At 40.1% G+C, this 22,744-nt stretch overlaps 3 long non-coding RNA genes across 4 annotated transcripts; 1 reads left to right on the forward strand and 2 right to left on the reverse strand.

The window, feature by feature from the left end:
• The first annotated feature begins 946 nt into the window (after positions 1 to 946).
• LOC134303604 (uncharacterized) lies at positions 947 to 21,426 on the forward strand. Of its 2 annotated transcripts, none has more exons than XR_010007670.1 (3): positions 947 to 1,042; positions 11,268 to 11,368; positions 21,192 to 21,426. It is a non-coding gene; the product is annotated as an uncharacterized LOC134303604 (long non-coding RNA). The 2 variants fall into 2 exon arrangements; XR_010007671.1 differs by lacking the exon at positions 947 to 1,042 and adding an exon at positions 9,757 to 9,779.
• On the reverse strand, positions 4,759 to 5,669 carry LOC134303566 (uncharacterized). Its single transcript, XR_010007664.1, has 3 exons — positions 5,583 to 5,669; positions 4,953 to 5,030; positions 4,759 to 4,807 (listed from the first exon to the last, which is right to left on the reverse strand). It is a non-coding gene; the product is annotated as an uncharacterized LOC134303566 (long non-coding RNA).
• LOC134303388 (uncharacterized) lies at positions 5,777 to 6,147 on the reverse strand. Its single transcript, XR_010007639.1, has 3 exons — positions 6,096 to 6,147; positions 5,949 to 6,018; positions 5,777 to 5,861 (listed from the first exon to the last, which is right to left on the reverse strand). It is a non-coding gene; the product is annotated as an uncharacterized LOC134303388 (long non-coding RNA).
• Positions 21,427 to 22,744: the final 1,318 nt, after the last annotated feature.

Consider the following 22,744-nt stretch of genomic DNA (forward strand, 5'->3'; position numbering starts at 1 on the left):
TGTACAGCAGGGTTTTTCAAACCCTGGGTCGCAACTCTTAGGTGGGTCACAAGTAGAAAAAAATGGGTCACAAAGAAATATAATAATTTATAATAAACCTGTAAGTGACCGCCCCCCACGGTGGCTCGTGGGTAGCACTGTCACCTCACAGCAAGAAGGTCCTGGGTTTGATTCCTGGGCGTGGTGGACTGGGTCCTTTCTGCGTGGGTTTCCTCCAGGAGCTCCAGTTTCCTCCCACAGTACAAAAAACATGCAGTCAGGTTAATTGGAGATACTGAATTGCCCTATAGGAGAATGGGTTCGTGTATGTGTGTCTGCCCTGTGATGGACTGGCGCCCCATCCAGGGTGTTACTGTGTGCCTTGCGCACATGGAAAAGCTGGGATAGGCTCCAGCACCCCCCCCGCAACCCTAACTGGATAAGCGGTTAAGACAGTGAGGCTTGTGGAGGCTTTATGTTACATCTCTTATAGATAAAGTAAGATGCATTGTGTTGCCTGGGTCACATACAAAATCATGGACAAAATGTGGGTCGCTTAAAAAAAACCCCTGCTGTACAGAGTCCTGACCTCAACCCGATAGAACACCTTTGGGATGAATTAGAGTGGAGACTGCGAGCCAGGCCTTCTCATCCAACATCAGTGTCTGACCTCACAAATGTGCTTCTGGAAGAATGGTCAAAGATTCCCATAAAGTGTTGATTGCTGTTGTAATTTGGACTGTTCTGTTGTAATTTGTACTGTTCTTAGTTAATCACTATTGTAATTCGACTGCTCTGTTGTAATTTTTACTGTTCTTAGTTAATCACAATTGTAATTTGGACTGTTCTTTTGTAGTTTGGACTGTTCTTTTGTGCTGTGGACTGATTTAGTTGATCACTGTTGTAATTTGGACTGTTCTGTGTTTACCTTGCCATTCATTTCTTGGTCTTTTCCATTTTAGAAATTTGGCTCTTGGCTCAAGCTTCACCACGGAAGCCTGGATAGAGAAAGTGATTATCATGGGAGCCGTTCAGCCCAGCTCAGTCTTTTTGAAGACCACAGGTAAAAATGTTTTGATCATTCCACCCAGCCCTAATCCAAATAGAAATATCAGCAGGGAAGGACCATCCAGACTGTTATCAGTGAAAGGTTCAAAAGCCAACTGTCATGGTATGGAGATGCATCAGTGCCCACGTCATGGGTGACCTGCGAATGTCTGTCTATATTTTAAAGAAATAAAACTAGATTCTGTTTTTCATGTATTTGCATTGTCAGAATTTTGCCACTGGGAAAACATGCTAAACTCCGCAGCTGCGTCACAGATTTATCACACAATATATCTAACAATATATTTAACATGACTAATAGCACAAACCTACACCTATTACAATATAAAGTTATACACAGGGTACACTACACTGGTGAAAAACGTTTTAAAATGGGCTTTCCAACCACTGAAATACGCACTCAATGCACCCAAAACACTCCGGATGACTACACTCATGCATTATGGTATTGCAGTCCTATCAAACATTTTTGGCAACAAATGATCTCACAGGCAACCATAATCATTAAACACCCGATCCTACTCTCACCCTCTCTTTGCTTATTAGGTGACATATCATCAATTACTTTAACAAAGGAAAATAGCAGATTACTACTAATAATGTTAACCATCGCCAAGAAGACAATACTAACGAATTAGAAATCAAGAAATAACATTAATATTGTTGACTGGAAAAACATACTCATCGACTATATATCAATGGAACACCTTTCAACGGCTATCCAAAACAAATCCCACGATCTCAACCCAACTTGGTCAACACTCATCAATTTCATACAACAGTAAATATTAAAATACATGAATACAGTTTAAGCTAGAAAACTCAAGTAACCTATTCACAAATGCACCTACCACCCTCATCTCCTTGGACACACACACAGACACACACTCAGACACACACACAGACACACACACATCCGGCCTAATATATTCAAAATAATGGTCTTAATAATAAAGTACTAAAGGTCCCCCAAAGAGTGGTGGTAGTGGTGGGGAAAAAAAAAGAAGTCAACTATGGTAATGAATGAGTTTAATTCACTTGATTGAAGCATCAGGGCGAAGTGAGACTGTGCAACAAAGTTATGACTTTGTGAAGTCTGGGTCACTGAAGTCACTAAGCTCTCCATTCATGGTTGTAGGATTTATGCACTTGTAAGCAATAAAATAACTGAGTTTAGTAGTTTTGTGAGTTGTTTACATATTTTAGTTACATTATGTATAAATGTAGATCCCTGTGCGAATGTTGTATGGTACAGTTTGTACAAAAGTAATTATTTGAAAATTGACACAAAACTTTGTCATTAAAAATGAGTCCCAGGAAACATTGATTTAAAATCAGTTTATTAAACTAAATAATTCAAAACACCATAAACACATTATCAATAAAGACACAATACTTCATATAACATAGAATAATATGAATCATTAGCAATAAAGACACAATACTTCATATAACATAATAATATGAATCATTAGCAATAAAGACACAATACTTCATATAACAGAATAATATGAATCATTAGCAATAAAGACACAATACTTCATATAACAGAATAATATGAATCATTAGCAATAAAGACACAATACTTCATATAACAGAATAATATGAATCATTAGCAATAAAGACACAATACTTCATATAACAGAATAATATGAATCATTAGCAATAAAGACACAATACTTCATATAACATATAATAATATGAATCATTAGCAATAAAGACACAATACTTCATATAACATAGAACAATATGAATCATTACCAATAAAGACACAATACTTCATATAACATAGAACAATATGAATCATTAGCAATAAAGACACAATACTTCATATAACATAATAATATGAATCATTAGCAATAAAGACACAATACTTCATATAACAGAATAATATGAATCATTAGCAATAAAGACACAATACTTCATATAACATATAATAATATGAATCATTAGCAATAAAGACACAATACTTCATATAACATATAATAATATGAATCATTAGCAATAAAGACACAATACTTCATATAACATAGAACAATATGAATCATTACCAATAAAGACACAATACTTCATATAACATAGAATAATATGAATCATTAGCAATAAAGACACAATACTTCATATAACATAGAATAATATGAATCACACTAAAAATCTTGGGGTGCTTGGATGGCACAGCATTAAAAACTAAAACATCCACACTAACAAGACCTGTTTATATAACCTGATCTAATAACCTGTAAAAGAGGTGAAAAATAAGGGGGGGACTAGACTCAGTTATTCAGTAAAGATTTCATGGAATCAGTAGGATCAGGTCATATTTTTCCATTGTGATGTGAAATAAACGTATTATTACACCCCCCCCCCCCCCCCCCCCCCCCCAAAATGACCTTTTTATAAATGGGGTCTACGATTAAAAGTAGATGTACACTATATTGCCAAAAGTATTCGCTCGCTTACCTTCACACGCATATGAACTTGGGTTCATCCTGAAAAACTTACCATATAGAAGCACTTTGTGGTTCTACAATTACTGAATGTAGTCTATCTGTTTCTTTACATATTTTTTTTAACCTGCTTTCAGTCTGTTCTTCAATGGTCAGGACCCCCCACAGGACCACCATAGAGCAGGTATTATTTAGGTGGTGGATCATTTTCAGCACTGCAGTGACACTGACTAGTGTGTGTTGTGCTGGTATGAGTGGATCAGACACAGCAGCGCTGCTGGAGTTCCACTCACTGTCCACTCTATTAGACACTCCTACCTAGTTGGTCCACCTTGTAGATGTAAAGTCAGAGACGATCGCTCATCTATTGCTGCTGTTTGAGTCGGTCATCTTCTTGACTTTCATCAGTGGTCACAGGACGCTGTTGGCTGGATGTTTTTGGTTGGTGGACGATTCTCAGTCCAGCAGTGACAGTGAGGTGTTTAAAAACTCCAGCAGCGCTGCTGTGTCTGATCCACTCATATCAGCACAACACACACTAACACACCACCACCATGTCAGTGTCACTGCAGTGCTGAGAATGATCCACCACCCAAATAATACCTGCTCTGTGGTGGTCCTGTGGGGGTCCTGACCATTAAGGAACAGCATGAAAGGGGGCTAACAAAGCATGCAGAGAAACAGATGGACTACAGGCAGTAATTGTAGAACTACAAAGTGCCTCTATATGGTAACTTTTTCAGGATGAACTCAAGTTCATATGCGTGTGAAGGCAGGTGAGTGAACACTTTTGGTAATACAGTGTAAATACTCTATTATATTACCCTTTAATTTACACAATAATATTACCATAAACCAAAATGCTACTGAAGAAAAAATTATTATTAGACTAAATATTACAAATCACATAATTCTTTGTAGCTGTGTGTGTTTAGAATTAGAGAAAAGAGTTTGTAGAAGAAATGAGTGGAAGGTTGGTCAAAACTTCCTCATGGCCTTCAGCATCTGCTGGACATGTTGTTTAAGTAGGCTGAATACAACATCAGCCAAGCGTCCTGCATCTCCATAAAGGTCCAGTGGCTGAGAGAACACAGCTTCAAGAAATGCAGTGATCTGATCCTATTAATAATAAAACAAACATGTTTCCAATAGTCTAAAATAAAAACCACCTATCATGATGTGTACTAGGGGTGAAAAACATGTTTGACGCTTACAAGAAGAACCATGAAGCATTGCTTCGCCACTGGTTCCCAGATCTCACTATCCCAGCTGTTGATGTGTTCAAACAGTGTACTCAGGAAACCGCCATCTACCTTTAGGGAAGAAGAATAAAAAACGTTGAAATGAATGAAAAATGTATCTTATCATTAAATCACTGGACATGATAAAGAGCTAAGAGATAGAGATAAATGACTAGTGAAAATGTTTCCCAGTTAAAACTGCTGGTGATTCACTTACAAACTCAGGTGCGGTGTCATAGATGAACCACCCGAAGATGACGACTTCATAAAACACATCGAGTATGTTTGGGTGCATCTGCAGAGGACAGATGTTACAAAAGCAGTTAGCTTTAATTATTGTAGAGTGCAGCCTCAAACCAGAGATGGGGACTTGAGTCTGTGACTCAAACTCGGAGGTTTTTAATTATAAGCACATTTACAAAATAACGGATTATATTCCTAATGGGACACACGGTTATAAATTTAAAAGCATCTGGAAGAACATGAGCTCAGGTAAGCAGTGGTTATGATTTTTTTTGCTGGGTTTTGGGTTTTGGATTTTGGCCGCTGTGCCGTGATTTATTTGACTCGGACTCTAGCCTAAAGACTTGTGACTTGACTCTAACTTTAGCCTAAAGACTTGTGACTTGACTCTGACTCGTATTTTGTGACTTGTGAACATCTCTGCTTCAGACTAAGGCAACAAATATAATTTAATTAAAAGCTACAATATGGAACTTGGGTGATTTAGGGACATCTATGTAACGAAACCTTTTGTAATATTAGTTTGTGGCACTACTCCTTCACTGTATGTTCAGTCTGATGCTCAATGACTTCTAAAGCCACCGTTTAAAAGTTGAACATGTACCTGAGCCTCAAGCAGCTCCAGCTCGATTGGGATCTCATTGGCTGCATTTTTTAAGAAGCGAATCAGTGCCTCATACGTGAGCTGTGCCTTAACAGCGTCCTGTAAAGAAAAAAAACGTATCCTTATTACCCCCTGCCTTGTTCCTACAGATAACACCAAAACTGCTTTAGTTAACCTGGTGAAATCAGTCACCTGCTTGTTGAGAGCTGCCATGTGCATCACAAGCTCCTTTCCACTTACAAACAGCAGGTTCTGCAGGTGGATGCTGGTTAACAGGGTCTGAACACAAGATGAAGCACGATATCAGAACAGAAAGAGATCTGCTAGTGTGCTAACATCAGGTGATCATAAGGATGATGTACTTACGGAGAAGACCTCGCGGAGAGCAGGCAGCTTCAAGGCGACGTCTAAAACGCCACAGTCGGCAAGGTGGCAGCTATAAAACAAAGGTAAAATAAATGTCTCTGTGATACTTAGTTTACAAGGTTTAAAATGACCTGAAGATGATCCTACCTGATGAAAGGCAGCTCAGTCTCCTCAGAAGAAAGATGTTCCTCACCATCCTGCAGTAACAACAAGTAAAAGAACTGGAAGTGAAGGGAACAATGCCCATGTATAAGTGAGTAAACTGTACATCAAGACTAACGTGGAATTACCTCCTCATACGAGTCTGACTCATATTCAGTCCCAGAATCAGGGCCTGATGAAGCAATGGTGGATTTCTCCACCCAGTGGACAATGTCCACCTGTCCATCAGCCCACATGCGTCCGTAATCCCGTGTAACCTCAGAGAAGGTTTTCTGGGAATAAAGCATCAAGATAAAATATAAAGACTGTAGTACTGTAGTACTGTACTGTCATTTCATCAGGGCAGTGTAATGAATTTACCACACGATCCTCCAGCGGGACGTTGACGGTACTCTCGAGGCGGCAACAGGAAACGAACTGAGTCACCTTTCCAGAAATGCTCTAAAATAAAAACAAGTGGTTTAGATTGTGTATTTACCAGAATTTTGTGAGGACACAAAAAGCAACAAGATCTCACTTGTATGCCAGTGAAACCATCCTCGATGGAGGTGCAGTAAGGAAACCCCTGCAAAAAAAAATCAACTCAAACTTAAGATCTACGACTGCACACGAATACTCGTGTCATTTAAATGAAGCTCCATGTGAACAGCTAGTCTGCTCTTACTAGATGATTCAGGTGGCAGGTCTCAGCTGTGGTAAACCACCACTGCTGGATCTCTGACCCTTCTGTCACACCTACAAAGTATCTCTTAGTCTGCACTAACTATAAAACAAACACAATAACATTACATTAGATCAGAAGTTTTAAACTAGAGGGTTTGTTTGTGTTACAGTTGCCACATTACTTAATAATATTCAGATACCTTCGACTGAGAAAAGCGAGACTCAGAGGAAAGGAACTGGATGATGCGGCTTGTGCTGTCAAGTTCATAACTGCCAGAAGGCTGTAAAACGTTCAGCACAATGATCACAAATGTTTCTTTATAAAGCATTTTTATACTACACATTAAAATCAGAGAGGGAGGGTTACCAATTTTCTAAACATTCCAGAGTTTAAAGCCAGATTTAAAAAAGTGGTAAAACAAAAATATGAACTAATCTAAATTGCAAGAAAGACTACCAGAATGATGGGTTCCTCAGATGGAACAACAGTGGCCAGAATCTCAGCTTCCTCAGGAGGAATGACAGTGGCCGGAATCACTGGTTCCTCAGGTGGAAGAGCAGTGGAGAGAATCACTGGTTCCTTGGAAGGAACGACAGTGTCCAGAATCACGGGTCCCTCTGGATGAAGGACAGTGGCCGGAATTACTGGTTCCTCAGTAGGAACGACAGTGGCCAGATTCACAGGTCCTTCTGGATGAAGGACAGTGGCCAGAATCGCAGGTTCCTCAATAGGAACGACAGTGGCCAGAATGATGGGTTCCTCAGTAGGAACGACTATGGCCAGAATGATGGGTTCCTCAGTAGGAACGACAGTTGCCAGATTGACAGGTTCCTTAGGAGGAACGACAGTGGCCAGAATCTCAGATTCCTCAGGAGGAACAACAGTGGCCAAAATCACTGGTTCCTCAGGTGGAAGAGCAGTGTCCAGAACCACGGGTTCCTCAGACGGAACGACAGTGGCCAAAATCACTGGTTCCTCAGGTGGAAGAGCAGTGTCCAGAACCACGGGTTCCTCAGACGGAACGACAGTGGCCAAAATCACTGGTTCCTCAGGTGGAAGAGCAGTGTCCAGAACCACGGGTTCCTCAGACGGAACGACAGTGGCCAAAATCACTGGTTCCTCAGGTGGAAGAGCAGTGTCCAGAACCACGGGTTCCTCAGACGGAACGACAGTGGCCAAAATCACTGGTTCCTCAGGTGGAAGAGCAGTGTCCAGAACCACGGGTTCCTCAGAAGGAACGAGAGTGTCCAGAACCACGGGTTCCTCAGACGGAACGACAGTGGCCAAAATCACTGGTTCCTCAGGTGGAAGAGCAGTGTCCAGAACCACGGGTTCCTCAGAAGGAACGAGAGTGTCCAGAACCACGGGTTCCTCAGACGGAACGACAGTGGCCAAAATCACTGGTTCCTCAGGTGGAAGAGCAGTGTCCAGAACCACGGGTTCCTCAGAAGGAACGAGAGTGTCCAGAACCACGGGTTCCTCAGACGGAACGACAGTGGCCAAAATCACTGGTTCCTCAGGTGGAAGAGCAGTGTCCAGAACCACGGGTTCCTCAGAAGGAACGAGAGTGTCCAGAACCACGGGTTCCTCAGACGGAACAACAGTGGCCAAAATCACTGGTTCCTCAGGTGGAAGAGCAGTGTCCAGAACCACGGGTTCCTCAGAAGGAACAACAGTGGCCGGAATCATGGGTTCCTCAGGTGCAACGTCAGAAGCCACCAGCTGCCAGTTTGGCTTGTTGACCTTAAAAAGAACACATACGCACGCAAAAGAATAAATAAATAAAATAAAAACGCAATATGTTGCAATTGTAGTATTATTGTACTATCTTAAACTAGACACACCTGAGGAACACCAGTCTCTTCCAAACCTTCATCTTCTTCTGAAAATGAAGCAGTTTTATTATTAAACTGTATTAATTCATTTGTGTTAACTAAATATATTTATATTTTACACACTTTGGTGTGTAACATGACGGCATGACAGAAACGGTAGTTATTTGTTACACAAGCTTCATCAATTCACACGTTTAATGTCAAACACGGTCATGAACAATTTAGTATCTACAATTAACCTCACTTGCAGGTCTTTGTACTGTGGGAGGAAACCGGAGCGTCCCGAGGAAACCCAAGCAGACACAGGGAGAACATGCAAACTTTTAAACTCTAAATAATGTCTCTGGAATAGGGCATGTTTAGAAATCGATTGTGCAGTATTGTGTGTATTGATATTGGGTGTGTTTTGAAAAGAAGCGTATTTATGCTACAATTTATATACAAAGTAGCTACTTAAGGCTGTCTGATTATTAAGTTAGCAGTGTTGTGTAGAAAACTGACTCAAGTCAACCAAAAAAGCACAAAGCTTATTAGCTAAGTTGAACCGGTGCGTCGTACCATGTGCGGCCGTGTGAGGGCGCTCGGTTGGCGGCTGGGTTCTGCGTTGGAGACGGCAGTAGGCCCAGTACCCGGCCGAACCTAAAACTATCACACCGGCTGCGCACGAAACACTCCGGAGAGTCTTCTCAGTAAATTCAGGCAGAAATGTACTAAGGTTCATGAGTATTGGTGTTGTTTATTAGCTGTAAAACACTTTTTTGTGGAGCGCTCGGAGGAGACGTCCGTTCAGTAGCGATGCAAAAACTCGAATGAGGCCGGAAACTGAGGTCTCGCTTTTATACACTCCTATGCTCATCACCTAGGAGACCAATAAACATTAAAATGAGCAACGAAAACGACCAATAAAACGAGAATTTTTATATATTTTTTGTTTTATAGATGTAAGGTTACATTTAAAAACATCTGGAAAAAAAGAATATGTTTAAAAATAAAATAAATAAAAACCAATAATAATGTTTTTTTTCGGGAATCTTTTAGAATCGATACCTCAATCACGCTGCTTTCAGGCAATTACAATGAAGTGTCGATTCTATTGCAAAGTATTGAATTGAACGAACCGATTCTTTCAATCAAACCGCCCAGTCCAGAGTGGAAGACCGGCAATATGAGGTGAGAAACATTTCGAAACTTTTAATACTAAAGCTTTTAATACTACGCGTAAATGTAGCTTTTATTAAAAATAATGTTTTATTATTTGTAAGCTTTATTTCACCGCAGTTGTTATTATTTATCTAACACATACACTATATTGCCAAAAGGTATCCAAATTCTTGAATTCAGGTGTTCCAATCCCTTCCATGGCCACAGGTGTATAAAACCAAACACCTAGTCATGCAGACTGCTTCTACAAACATTTGTGAAGGAATGTGTCGCTCTCAGGAGCTTAGTGAATTTCAGCATGGTACCGTGATAGGATGCCACCTGTGCAACAAGACAGTTTAAAGTGTAAAGTTTGGTGGAGGGGGGATTATGGTGGGGGGTTGTTTTTCGGGAGTTGGACTCGGCCCCTTAGTTCCAGTGAAAGTAACTCTTAATGCTTCAGCATACCAAGAGATTTTGGACAATTAATGCTCCCAAATTTGTGGGAACAATTTGGGGATGGCCTCTTCCTGTTCCAACATGACCGCGCACCAGTGCACAAAGCAAGGTCCATAAAGACATGGACGAGCCAGTCTGGTGTGGATGAACTTCATTGTCCTGTACAGCAGGGTTTTTCAAACCCTGGGTCGCAACTCTTAGGTGGGTCACAAGTAGAAAAAAATGGGTCACAAAGAAATACTTGAACTTTTTTACGGTTACTTAAACTTGTAAGTTACCGCCCCCCATGGTGGCTCGTGGGTAGCACCTGGGTTTGATTCCTGGGCGGGGTGGACTGGGTCCTTTCTGTGTGGAGTTTGCATGTTCTGCGTGGGTTTCCTCCAGGAGCTCCGGTTTCCTCCCACAGTACAAAAAACATGCAGTCAGGTTAATTGGAGATACTGAATTGCACTATAGGAGAATGGGTGTGTGTATATGTGTGTCTGCCCTGTGATGGACTGGCGCCCCATCCAGGGTGTTACTGTGTGCCTTGCGCACATGGAAAAGCTGGGTTAGGCTCCAGCACCCCCCCGCAACCCTAACTGGATAAGCGGTTAAGACAGTGAGGCTTGTGGAGGCTTTATGTTACATCTCTTATAGATAAAGTAAGATGCATTGTGTTGCCTGGGTCACATACAAAATCATGGACAAAATGTGGGTCGCTTAAAAAAAACCCCCCTGCTGTACAGAGTCCTGACCTCAACCCGATAGAACACCTTTGGGATGAATTAGAGTGGAGACTGCGAGCCAGGCCTTCTCATCCAACATCAGTGTCTGACCTCACAAATGTGCTTCTGGAAGAATGGTCAAAGATTCCCATAAAGTGTTGATTGCTGTTGTAATTTGGACTGTTCTGTTGTAATTTGGACTGTTCTTAGTTAATCACAATTGTAATTTGGACTGTTCTTTTGTGGTTTGGACTGTTCTTTTGTGCTGTGGACTGATTTAGTTGATCACTGTTGTAATTTGGACTGTTCTGTGTTTACCTTGCCATTCATTTCTTGGTCTTTTCCATTTTAGAAATTTGGCTCTTGGCTCAAGCTTCACCACGGAAGCCTGGATAGAGAAAGTGATTATCATGGGAGCCGTTCAGCCCAGCTCAGTCTTTTTGAAGACCACAGGTAAAAATGTTTTGATCATTCCACCCAGCCCTAATCCAAATAGAAATATCAGCAGGGAAGGACCATCCAGACTGTTATCAGTGAAAGGTTCAAAAGCCAACTGTCATGGTATGGAGATGCATCAGTGCCCACGTCATGGGTGACCTGCGAATGTCTGTCTATATTTTAAAGAAATAAAATTAGATTCTGTTTTTCATGTATTTGCATTGTCAGAATTTTGCCACTGGGAAAACATGCTAAACTCCGCAGCTGCGTCACAGATATATCACACAATATATCTAACAATATATTTAACATGACTAATAGCACAAACCTACACCTATTACAATATAAAGTTATACACAGGGTACACTACACTGGTGAAAAACTTTTTAAAATGGGCTTTCCAACCACTGAAATACGCACTCAATGCACCCAAAACACTCCGGATGACTACACTCATGCATTATGGTATTGCAGTCCTATCAAACATTTTTGGCAACAAATGATCTCACAGGCAACCATAATCATTAAACACCCGATCCTACTCTCACCCTCTCTTTGCTTATTAGGTGACATATCATCAATTACTTTAACAAAGGAAAATAGCAGATTACTACTAATAATGTTAACCATCGCCAAGAAGACAATACTAACGAATTGGAAATCAAGAAATAACATTAATATTGTTGACTGGAAAAACATACTCATCGACTATATATCAATGGAACACCTTTCAACGGCTATCCAAAACAAATCCCACGATCTCAACCCAACTTGGTCAACACTCATCAATTTCATACAACAGTAAATATTAAAATACATGAATACAGTTTAAGCTACAAAACTCAAGTAACCTATTCACAAATGCACCTACCACCCTCATCTCCTTGGACACACACACAGACACACACTCAGACACACACACAGACACACACACATCCGGCCTAATATATTCAAAATAATGGTCTTAATAATAAAGTACTAAAGGTCCCCCAAAGAGTGGTGGTGGTGGTGGGGAAAAAAAAAGAAGTCAACTATGGTAATGAATGAGTTTAATTCACTTGATTGAAGCATCAGGGCGAAGTGAGACTGTGCAACAAAGTTATGACTTTGTGAAGTCTGGGTCACTGAAGTCACAAAGCTTTCCATTCATGGTTGTAGGATTTATGCACTTGTAAGCAATAAAATAACTGAGTTTAGTAGTTTTGTGAGTTGTTTACATATTTTAGTTACATTATGTATAAATGTAGATCCCTGTGTGAATGTGTTATGGTACAGTTTGTACAAAAGTAATTATTTGAAAATTGACACAAAACTTTGTCATTAAAAATGAGTCCCAGGAAACATTGATTTAAAATCAGTTTATTAAACTAAATAATTCAAAACACCATAAACACATTATCAATAAAGACACAATACTTCATATAACATAGAATAATATGAATCATTAGCAATAAAGACACAATACTTCATATAACATAATAATATGAATCATTAGCAATAAAGACACAATACTTCATATAACATAATAATATGAATCATTAGCAATAAAGACACAATACTTCATATAACATAATAATATGAATCATTAGCAATAAAGACACAATACTTCATATAACAGAATAATATGAATCATTAGCAATAAAGACACAATACTTCATATAACAGAATAATATGAATCATTAGCAATAGACACAATACTTCATATAACATAGAATAATATGAATCATTAGCAATAAAGACACAATACTTCATATAACATAATAATATGAATCATTAGCAATAAAGACACAATACTTCATATAACATAATAATATGAATCATTAGCAATAAAGACACAATACTTCATATAACATAATAATATGAATCATTAGCAATAAAGACACAATACTTCATATAACAGAATAATATGAATCATTAGCAATAAAGACACAATACTTCATATAACAGAATAATATGAATCATTAGCAATAGACACAATACTTCATATAACAGAATAATATGAATCATTAGCAATAGACACAATACTTCATATAACATATAATAATATGAATCATTAGCAATAGACACAATACTTCATATAACAGAACAATATGAATCATTAGCAATAAAGACAATACTTCATATAACATAATAATATAAATCATTAGCAATAGACACAATACTTCATATAACATAGAATAATATGAATCACACTAAAAATCTTGAGGTGCTTGGATGACACAGCATTAAAAACTAAAACATCCACACTGACACAAGACCTGTTTATATAACCTGATCTAATAACCTGTAAAAGAGGTGAAAAATAACGGGGGACTAGACTCAGTTATTCAGTAAAGATTTCATGGAATCAGTAGGATCAGGTCATATTTTTCCATTGTGATGTGAAATTAACGTATTATTACACCCCCCCCTCCAAATGACCTTTTTATAAATGGGGTCTACGATTAAAAGTAGATGTACACTATATTGCCAAAAGTATTCGCTTGCTTACCTTCACACGCATATGAACTTGGGTTCATCCTGAAAAACTTACCATATAGAAGCACTTTGTAGTTCTACAATTACTGACTGTAGTCTATCTGTTTCTCTACATATTTTTTAAACCTGCTTTCAGTCTGTTCTTCAATGGTCAGGACCCCCCACAGGACCACCACAGAGCAGGTATTATTTAGGTGGTGGATCATTTTCAGCACTGCAGTGACACTGACTAGTGTGTGTTGTGCTGGTATGAGTGGATCAGACACAGCAGCGCTGCTGGAGTTCCACTCACTGTTCACTCTATTAGACACTCCTACCTAGTTGGTCCACCTTGTAGATGTAAAGTCAGAGACGATCGCTCATCTATTGCTGCTGTTTGAGTCGGTCATCTTCTAGACCTTCATCAGTGGTCACAGGACGCTGCTCACGGGGCGCTGTTGGCTGGATGTTTTTGGTTGGTGGACGAGTCTCAGTCCAGCAGTGACGGTGAGGTGTTTAAAAACTCCAGCAGCGCTGCTGTGTCTGATCCACTCATATCAGCACAACACACACTAACACACCACCACCATGTCAGTGTCACTGCAGTGCTGAGAATGATCCACCACCTAAACATTACCTGCTCTGTAGTGGTCCTGTGGGGGTTCTGACCATTAAGGAACAGCATGAAAGGGGGCTAACAAAGCATGCAGAGAAACAGATGGACTACAGTCAGTAATTGTAGAACTACAAAGTGCCTCTATATGGTAACTTTTTCAGGATGAACTCAAGTTCATATGCGTGTGAAGGCAGGTGAGTGAACACTTTTGGTAATATAGTGTAAATACTCTATTATATTACCCTTTAATTCACACAATAATATTACCATAAACCAAAATGCTACTGAAGAAAAAATTATGATTAGACTAAATATTAAAAATCACATAATTCTTTGTAGCTGTGTGTGTTTAGAATGAGAGAAAAGAGTTTGTAGAAGAAATGAGTGGAAGGTTGGTCAAAACTTCCTCATGGCCTTCAGCATCTGCTGGACATGTTGTTTAAGTAGGCTGAATACAACATCAGCCAAGCGTCCTGCATCTCCATAAAGGTCCAGTGGCTGAGAGAACACAGCTTCAAGAAATGCAGTGATCTGATCCTATTAATAATAAAACAAACATGTTTCCAATAGTCTAAAATAAAAACCACCTATCATGATGTGTACTAGGGGTGAAAAACATGTTTGACGCTTACAAGAAGAACCATGAAGCATTGCTTCGCCACTGGTTCCCAGATCTCAGTATCCCAGCTGTTGATGTGTTCAAACAGTGTACTCAGGAAACCGCCATCTACCTTTAGGGAAGAAGAATAAAAAACATTGAAATGAATGAAAAATGTATCTTATCATTAAATCACTGGACATGATAAAGAGCTAAGAGATAGAGATAAATGACTAGTGAAAATGTTTCCCAGTTAAAACTGGTGGTGATTCACTTACAAACTCAGGTGCGGTGTCATAGATGAACCACCCGAAGATGATGACTTCATAAAACACATCGAGTATGTTTGGGTGCATCTGCAGAGGACAGATGTTACAAAAGCAGTTAGCGTTAATTATTGTAGAGTGCAGCCTCAAACCAGAGATGGGGACTTGAGTCTGTGACTCAAACTCGGAGGTTTTTAATTATAAGCACATTTACAAAATAACGGATTATATTCCTAATGGGACACACGGTTATAAATTTAAAAGCATCTAAAAGAACATAAGCTCAGGTAAGCAGTGGTTATGATTTTTTTTGCTGGGTTTTGGATTTTGGCCGCTGTGCCGTGATTTATTTGACTCGGACTCTAGCCTAAAGACTTGTGACTTGACTCTGACTCGTATTTTGTGACTTGTGAACATCTCTGCTTCAGACTAAGGCAACAAATATAATTTAATTAAAAGCTACAATATGGAACTTGGGTGATTTAGGGACATCTATGTAACGAAACCTTTTGTAATAATAGTTTGTGGCACTACTCCTTCACTGTATGTTCAGTCTGATGCTCAATGACTTCTAAAGCCACCGTTTAAAAGTTGAACATGTACCTGAGCCTCAAGCAGCTCCAGCTCGATTGGGATCTCATTGGCTGCATTTTTTAAGAAGCGAATCAGTGCCTCATACGTGAGCTGTGCCTTAACAGCGTCCTGTAAAGAAAAAAAACGTATCCTTATTACGCCCTGCCTTGTTCCTACAGATAACACCAAAACTGCTTTAGTTAACCTGGTGAAATCAGTCACCTGCTTGTTGAGAGCTGCCATGTGCATCACAAGCTCTTTTCCACTTACAAACAGCAGGTTCTGCAGGTGGATGCTGGTTAACAGGGTCTGAACACAAGATGAAGCACGATATCAGAACAGAAAGAGATCTGCTAGTGTGCTAACATCAGGTGATCATAAGGATGGTGTACTTACGGAGAAGACCTCGCGGAGAGCAGGCAGCTTCAAGGCGACGTCTAAAACGCCACAGTCGGCAAGGTGGCAGCTATAAAACAAAGGTAAAATAAATTTCTCCGTGATACTTAGTTTACAAGGTTTAAAATGACCTGAAGATGATCCTACCTGATGAAAGGCAGCTCAGTCTCCTCAGAAGAAAGATGTTCCTCACCATCCTGCAGTAACAACAAGTAAAAGAACTGGAAGTGAAGGGAACAATGCCCATGTATAAGTGAGTAAACTGTACATCAAGACTAACGTGGAATTACCTCCTCATACGAGTCTGACTCATATTCAGTCCCAGAATCAGGGCCTGATGAAGCAATGGTGGATTTCTCCACCCAGTGGACAATGTCCACCTGTCCATCAGCCCACATGCGTCCGTAATCCCGTGTAACCTCAGAGAAGGTTTTCTGGGAATAAAGCATCAAGATAAAATATAAAGACTGTAGTACTGTAGTACTGTACTGTCATTTCATCAGGGCAGTGTAATGAATTTACCACACGATCCTCCAGCGGGACGTTGACGGTACTCTCGAGGCGGCAACAGGAAACGAACTGAGTCACCTTTCCAGAAATGCTCTAAAATAAAAACAAGTGGTTTAGATTGTGTATTTACCAGAATTTTGTGAGGACACAAAAAGCAACAAGATCTCACTTGTATGCCAGTGAAACCATCCTCGATGGAGGTGCAGTAAGGAAACCCCTGCAAAAAAAAATAACTCAAACTTAAGATCTACGACTGCACACGAATACTCGTGTCATTTAAATGAAGCTCCATGTGAACAGCTAGTCTGCTCTTACTAGATGATTCAGGTGGCAGGTCTCAGCTGTGGTAAACCACCACTGCTGGATCTCTGACCCTTCTGTCACACCTAGAAAGTATCTCTTAGTCTGCACTAACTATAAAACAAACACAGTAACATTACATTAGATCAGAAGTTTTAAACTAGAGGGTTTGTTTGTGTTACAGTTGCCACATTACTTAATAATATTCAGATACCTTCGACTGAGAAAAGCGAGACTCAGAGGAAAGGAACTGGATGATGCGGCTTGTGCTGTCAAGTTCATAACTGCCAGAAGGCTGTAAAACGTTCAGCACAATGATCACAAATGTTTCTTTATAAAGCATTTTTATACTACACATTAAAATCAGAGAGGGAGGGTTACCAATTTTCTAAACATTCCAGAGTTTAAAGCCAGATTTAAAAAAGTGGTAAAACAAAAATATGAACTAATCTAAATTGCAAGAAAGACTACCAGAATGATGGGTTCCTCAGATGGAACAACAGTGGCCAGAATCTCAGCTTCCTCAGGAGGAATGACAGTGGCCGGAATCACTGGTTCCTCAGGTGGAAGAGCAGTGGAGAGAATCACTGGTTCCTTGGAAGGAACGACAGTGTCCAGAATCACGGGTCCCTCTGGATGAAGGACAGTGGCCGGAATTACTGGTTCCTCAGTAGGAACGACAGTGGCCAGATTCACAGGTCCTTCTGGATGAAGGACAGTGGCCAGAATCGCAGGTTCCTCAATAGGAACGACAGTGGCCAGAATGATGGGTTCCTCAGTAGGAACGACTATGGCCAGAATGATGGGTTCCTCAGTAGGAACGACAGTTGCCAGATTGACAGGTTCCTTAGGAGGAACGACAGTGGCCAGAATCTCAGATTCCTCAGGAGGAACAACAGTGGCCAAAATCACTGGTTCCTCAGGTGGAAGAGCAGTGTCCAGAACCACGGGTTCCTCAGACGGAACGACAGTGGCCAAAATCACTGGTTCCTCAGGTGGAAGAGCAGTGTCCAGAACCACGGGTTCCTCAGACGGAACGACAGTGGCCAAAATCACTGGTTCCTCAGGTGGAAGAGCAGTGTCCAGAACCACGGGTTCCTCAGACGGAACGACAGTGGCCAAAATCACTGGTTCCTCAGGTGGAAGAGCAGTGTCCAGAACCACGGGTTCCTCAGAAGGAACGAGAGTGTCCAGAACCACGGGTTCCTCAGACGGAACGACAGTGGCCAAAATCACTGATTCCTCAGGTGGAAGAGCAGTGTCCAGAACCACGGGTTCCTCAGAAGGAACGAGAGTGTCCAGAACCACGGGTTCCTCAGAAGGAACAACAGTGGCCGGAATCATGGGTTCCTCAGGTGCAACGTCAGAAGCCACCAGCTGCCAGTTTGGCTTGTTGACCTTAAAAAGAACACATACGCACGCAAAAGAATAAATAAATAAAATAAAAACGCAATATGTTGCAATTGTAGTATTATTGTACTATCTTAAACTAGACACACCTGAGGAACACCAGTCTCTTCCAAACCTTCATCTTCTTCTGAAAATGAAGCAGTTTTATTATTAAACTGTATTAATTCATTTGTGTTAACTAAATATATTTATATTTTACACACTTTGGTGTGTAACATGACGGCATGACAGAAACGGTAGTTATTTGTTACACAAGCTTCATCAATTCACACGTTTAATGTCAATTTAGTATCTACAATTAACCTCACTTGCAGGTCTTTGTACTGTGGGAGGAAACCGGAGCGTCCAGAGGAAACCCAAGCAGACACAGGGAGAACATGCAAACTTTTAAACTCTAAATAATGTCTCTGGAATAGGGCATGTTTAGAAATCGATTGTGCAGTATTGTGTGTATTGATATTGGGTGTGTTTTGAAAAGAAGCGTATTTATGCTACAATTTATATACAAAGTAGCTACTTAAGGCTGTCTGATTATTAAGTTAGCAGTGTTGTGTAGAAAACTGACTCAAGTCAACCAAAAAGCACAAAGCTTATTAGCTAAGCTGAACCGGTGCGTCGTACCATGTGCGGCCGTGTGAGGGCGCTCGGTTGGCGGCTGGGTTCTGCGTTGGAGACGGCAGTAGGCCCAGTACCCGGCCGAACCTAAAACTATCACACCGGCGGCGCACGAAACACTCCGGAGAGTCTTCTCAGTAAATTCAGGCAGAAATGTACTAAGGTTCATGAGTATTGGTGTTGTTTATTAGCTGTAAAACACTTTATTGTGGAGCGCTCGGAGGAGACGTCCGTTCAGTAGCGATGCAAAAACTCGAATGAGGCCGGAAACTGAGGTCTCGCTTTTATACACTCCTATGCTCATCACCTAGGAGACCAATAAACATTAAAATGAGCAACGAAAACGACCAATAAAACGAGAATTTTTATATTTTATTTGTTTTATAGATGTAAGGTTACATTTAAAAACATCTGGAAAAAAAGAATATGTTTAAAAATAAAATAAATAAAAACCAATAATAATGTTTTTTTTCGGGAATCTTTTAGAATCGATACCTCAATCACGCTGCTTTCAGGCAATTACAATGAAGTGTCGATTCCATTGCAAAGTATTGAATTTAACGAACCGATTCTTTCAATCAAACCGCCCAGTCCAGAGTGGAAGACCGGCAATATGAGGTGAGAAACATTTCGAAACTTTTAATACTAAAGCTTTTAATACTACGCGTAAATGTAGCTTTTATTAAAAATAATGTTTTATTATTTGTAAGCTTTATTTCACCGCAGTTGTTATTATTTATCTAACACATACACTATATTGCCAAAAGGTATCCAAATTCTTGAATTCAGGTGTTCCAATCCCTTCCATGGCCACAGGTGTATAAAACCAAACACCTAGTCATGCAGACTGCTTCTACAAACATTTGTGAAGGAATGTGTCGCTCTCAGGAGCTTAGTGAATTTCAGCATGGTACCGTGATAGGATGCCACCTGTGCAACAAGACAGTTTAAAGTGTAAAGTTTGGTGGAGGGGGGATTATGGTGTGGAGGTGTTTTTCGGGAGTTGGACTCGGCCCCTTAGTTCCAGTGAAAGGAACTCTAAATGCTTCAGCATACCAAGAGATTTTGGACAATTAATGCTCCCAACTTTGTGGGAACAATTTGGGGATGGCCTCTTCCTGTTCCAACATGACCGCGCACCAGTGCACAAAGCAAGGTCCATAAAGACATGGACGAGCCAGTCTGGTGTGGATGAACTTCATTGTCCTGTACAGCAGGGTTTTTCAAACCCTGGGTCGCAACTCTTAGGTGGGTCACAAGTAGAAAAAAATGGGTCACAAAGAAATACTTAAACTTTTTTACAGTTACTTAAACTTGTAAGTTACCGCCCCCCATCGTGGCTCGTGGGTAGCACCTGGGTTTGATTCCTGGGCGGGGTCCTTTCTGTGTGGAGTTTGCATGTTCTGCGTGGGTTTCCTCCAGGAGCTCCGGTTTCCTCCCACAGTACAAAAAAACATGCAGTCAGGTTAATTGGAGATACTGAATTGCACTATAGGAGAATGGGTGTGTGTATGTGTGTGTCTGCCCTGTGATGGACTGGCGCCCCATCCAGGGTGTTACTGTGTGCCTTGCGCACATGGAAAAGCTGGGTTAGGCTCCAGCACCCCCCCGCAACCCTAACTGGATAAGCGGTTAAGACAGTGAGGCTTGTGGAGGCTTTATGTTACATCTCTTATAGATAAAGTAAGATGCATTGTGTTGCCTGGGTCACATACAAAATCATGGACAAAATGTGGGTCGCTTAAAAAAAAAACCCTGCTGTACAGAGTCCTGACCTCAACCCGATAGAACACCTTTGGGATGAATTAGAGTGGAGACTGCGAGCCAGGCCTTCTCATCCAACATCAGTGTCTGACCTCACAAATGTGCTTCTGGAAGAATGGTCAAAGATTCCCATAAACTGTTGATTGCTGTTGTAATTTGGACTGTTCTGTTGTAATTTGTACTGTTCTTAGTTAATCACAATTGTAATTTGGACTTTTCTTTTGTAGTTTGGACTGTTCTTTTGTGCTGTGGACTGATTTAGTTGATCACTGTTGTAATTTGGACTGTTCTGTGTTTACCTTGCCATTCATTTCTTGGTCTTTTCCATTTTAGAAATTTGGCTCTTGGCTCAAGCTTCACCACGGAAGCCTGGATAGAGAAAGTGATTATCATGGGAGCCGTTCAGCCCAGCTCAGTCTTTTTGAAGACCACAGGTAAAAATGTTTTGATCATTCCACCCAGCCCTAATCCAAATAGAAATATCAGCAGGGAAGGACCATCCAGACTGTTATCAGTGAAAGGTTCAAAAGCCAACTGTCATGGTATGGAGATGCATCAGTGCCCACGTCATGGGTGACCTGCGAATGTCTGTCTATATTTTAAAGAAATAAAATTAGATTCTGTTTTTCATGTATTTGCATTGTCAGAATTTTGCCACTGGGAAAACATGCTAAACTCCGCAGCTGCGTCACAGATATATCACACAATATATCTAACAATATATTTAACATGACTAATAGCACAAACCTACACCTATTACAATATAAAGTTATACACAGGGTACACTACACTGGTGAAAAACTTTTTAAAATGGGCTTTCCAACCACTGAAATACGCACTCAATGCACCCAAAACACCCAAAACACTCCGGATGACTACACTCATGCATTATGGTATTGCAGTCCTATCAAACATTTTTGGCAACAAATGATCTCACAGGCAACCATAATCATTAAACACCCGATCCTACTCTCACCCTCTCTTTGCTTATTAGGTGACATATCATCAATTACTTTAACAAAGGAAAATAGCAGATTACTACTAATAATGTTAACCATCGCCAAGAAGACAATACTAACGAATTGGAAATCAAGAAATAACATTAATATTGTTGACTGGAAAAGCATACTCATCGACTATATATCAATGGAACACCTTTCAACGGCTATCCAAAACAAATCCCACGATCTCAACCCAACTTGGTCAACACTCATCAATTTCATACAACAGTAAATATTAAAATACATGAATACAGTTTAAGCTACAAAACTCAAGTAACCTATTCACAAATGCACCTACCACCCTCATCTCCTTGGACACACACACAGACACACACACAGACACACACACATCCGGCCTAATATATTCAAAATAATGGTCTTAATAATAAAGTACTAAAGGTCCCCCAAAGAGTGGTGGTGGTGGTGGTGGTGGGGAAAAAAAAAGAAGTGAACTATGGTAATGAATGAGTTTAATTCACTTGATTGAAGCATCAGGGCGAAGTGAGACTGTGCAACAAAGTTATGACTTTGTGAAGTCTGGGTCACTGAAGTCACTAAGCTCTCCATTCATGGTTGTAGGATTTATGCACTTGTAAGCAATAAAATAACTGAGTTTAGTAGTTTTGTGAGTTGTTTACATATTTTAGTTACATTATGTATAAATGTAGATCCCTGTGTGAATGTGTTATGGTACAGTTTGTACAAAAGTAATTATTTGAAAATTGACACAAAACTTTGTCATTAAAAATGAGTCCCAGGAAACATTGATTTAAAATCAGTTTATTAAACTAAATAATTCAAAACACCATAAACACATTATCAATAAAGACACAATACTTCATATAACATAGAATAATATGAATCATTAGCAATAAAGACACAATA

Source organism: Trichomycterus rosablanca, chromosome 26 (assembly GCF_030014385.1).
Source record: "Trichomycterus rosablanca isolate fTriRos1 chromosome 26, fTriRos1.hap1, whole genome shotgun sequence".
In the NCBI taxonomy this organism is placed as follows: Eukaryota; Metazoa; Chordata; class Actinopteri; order Siluriformes; family Trichomycteridae; genus Trichomycterus; species Trichomycterus rosablanca.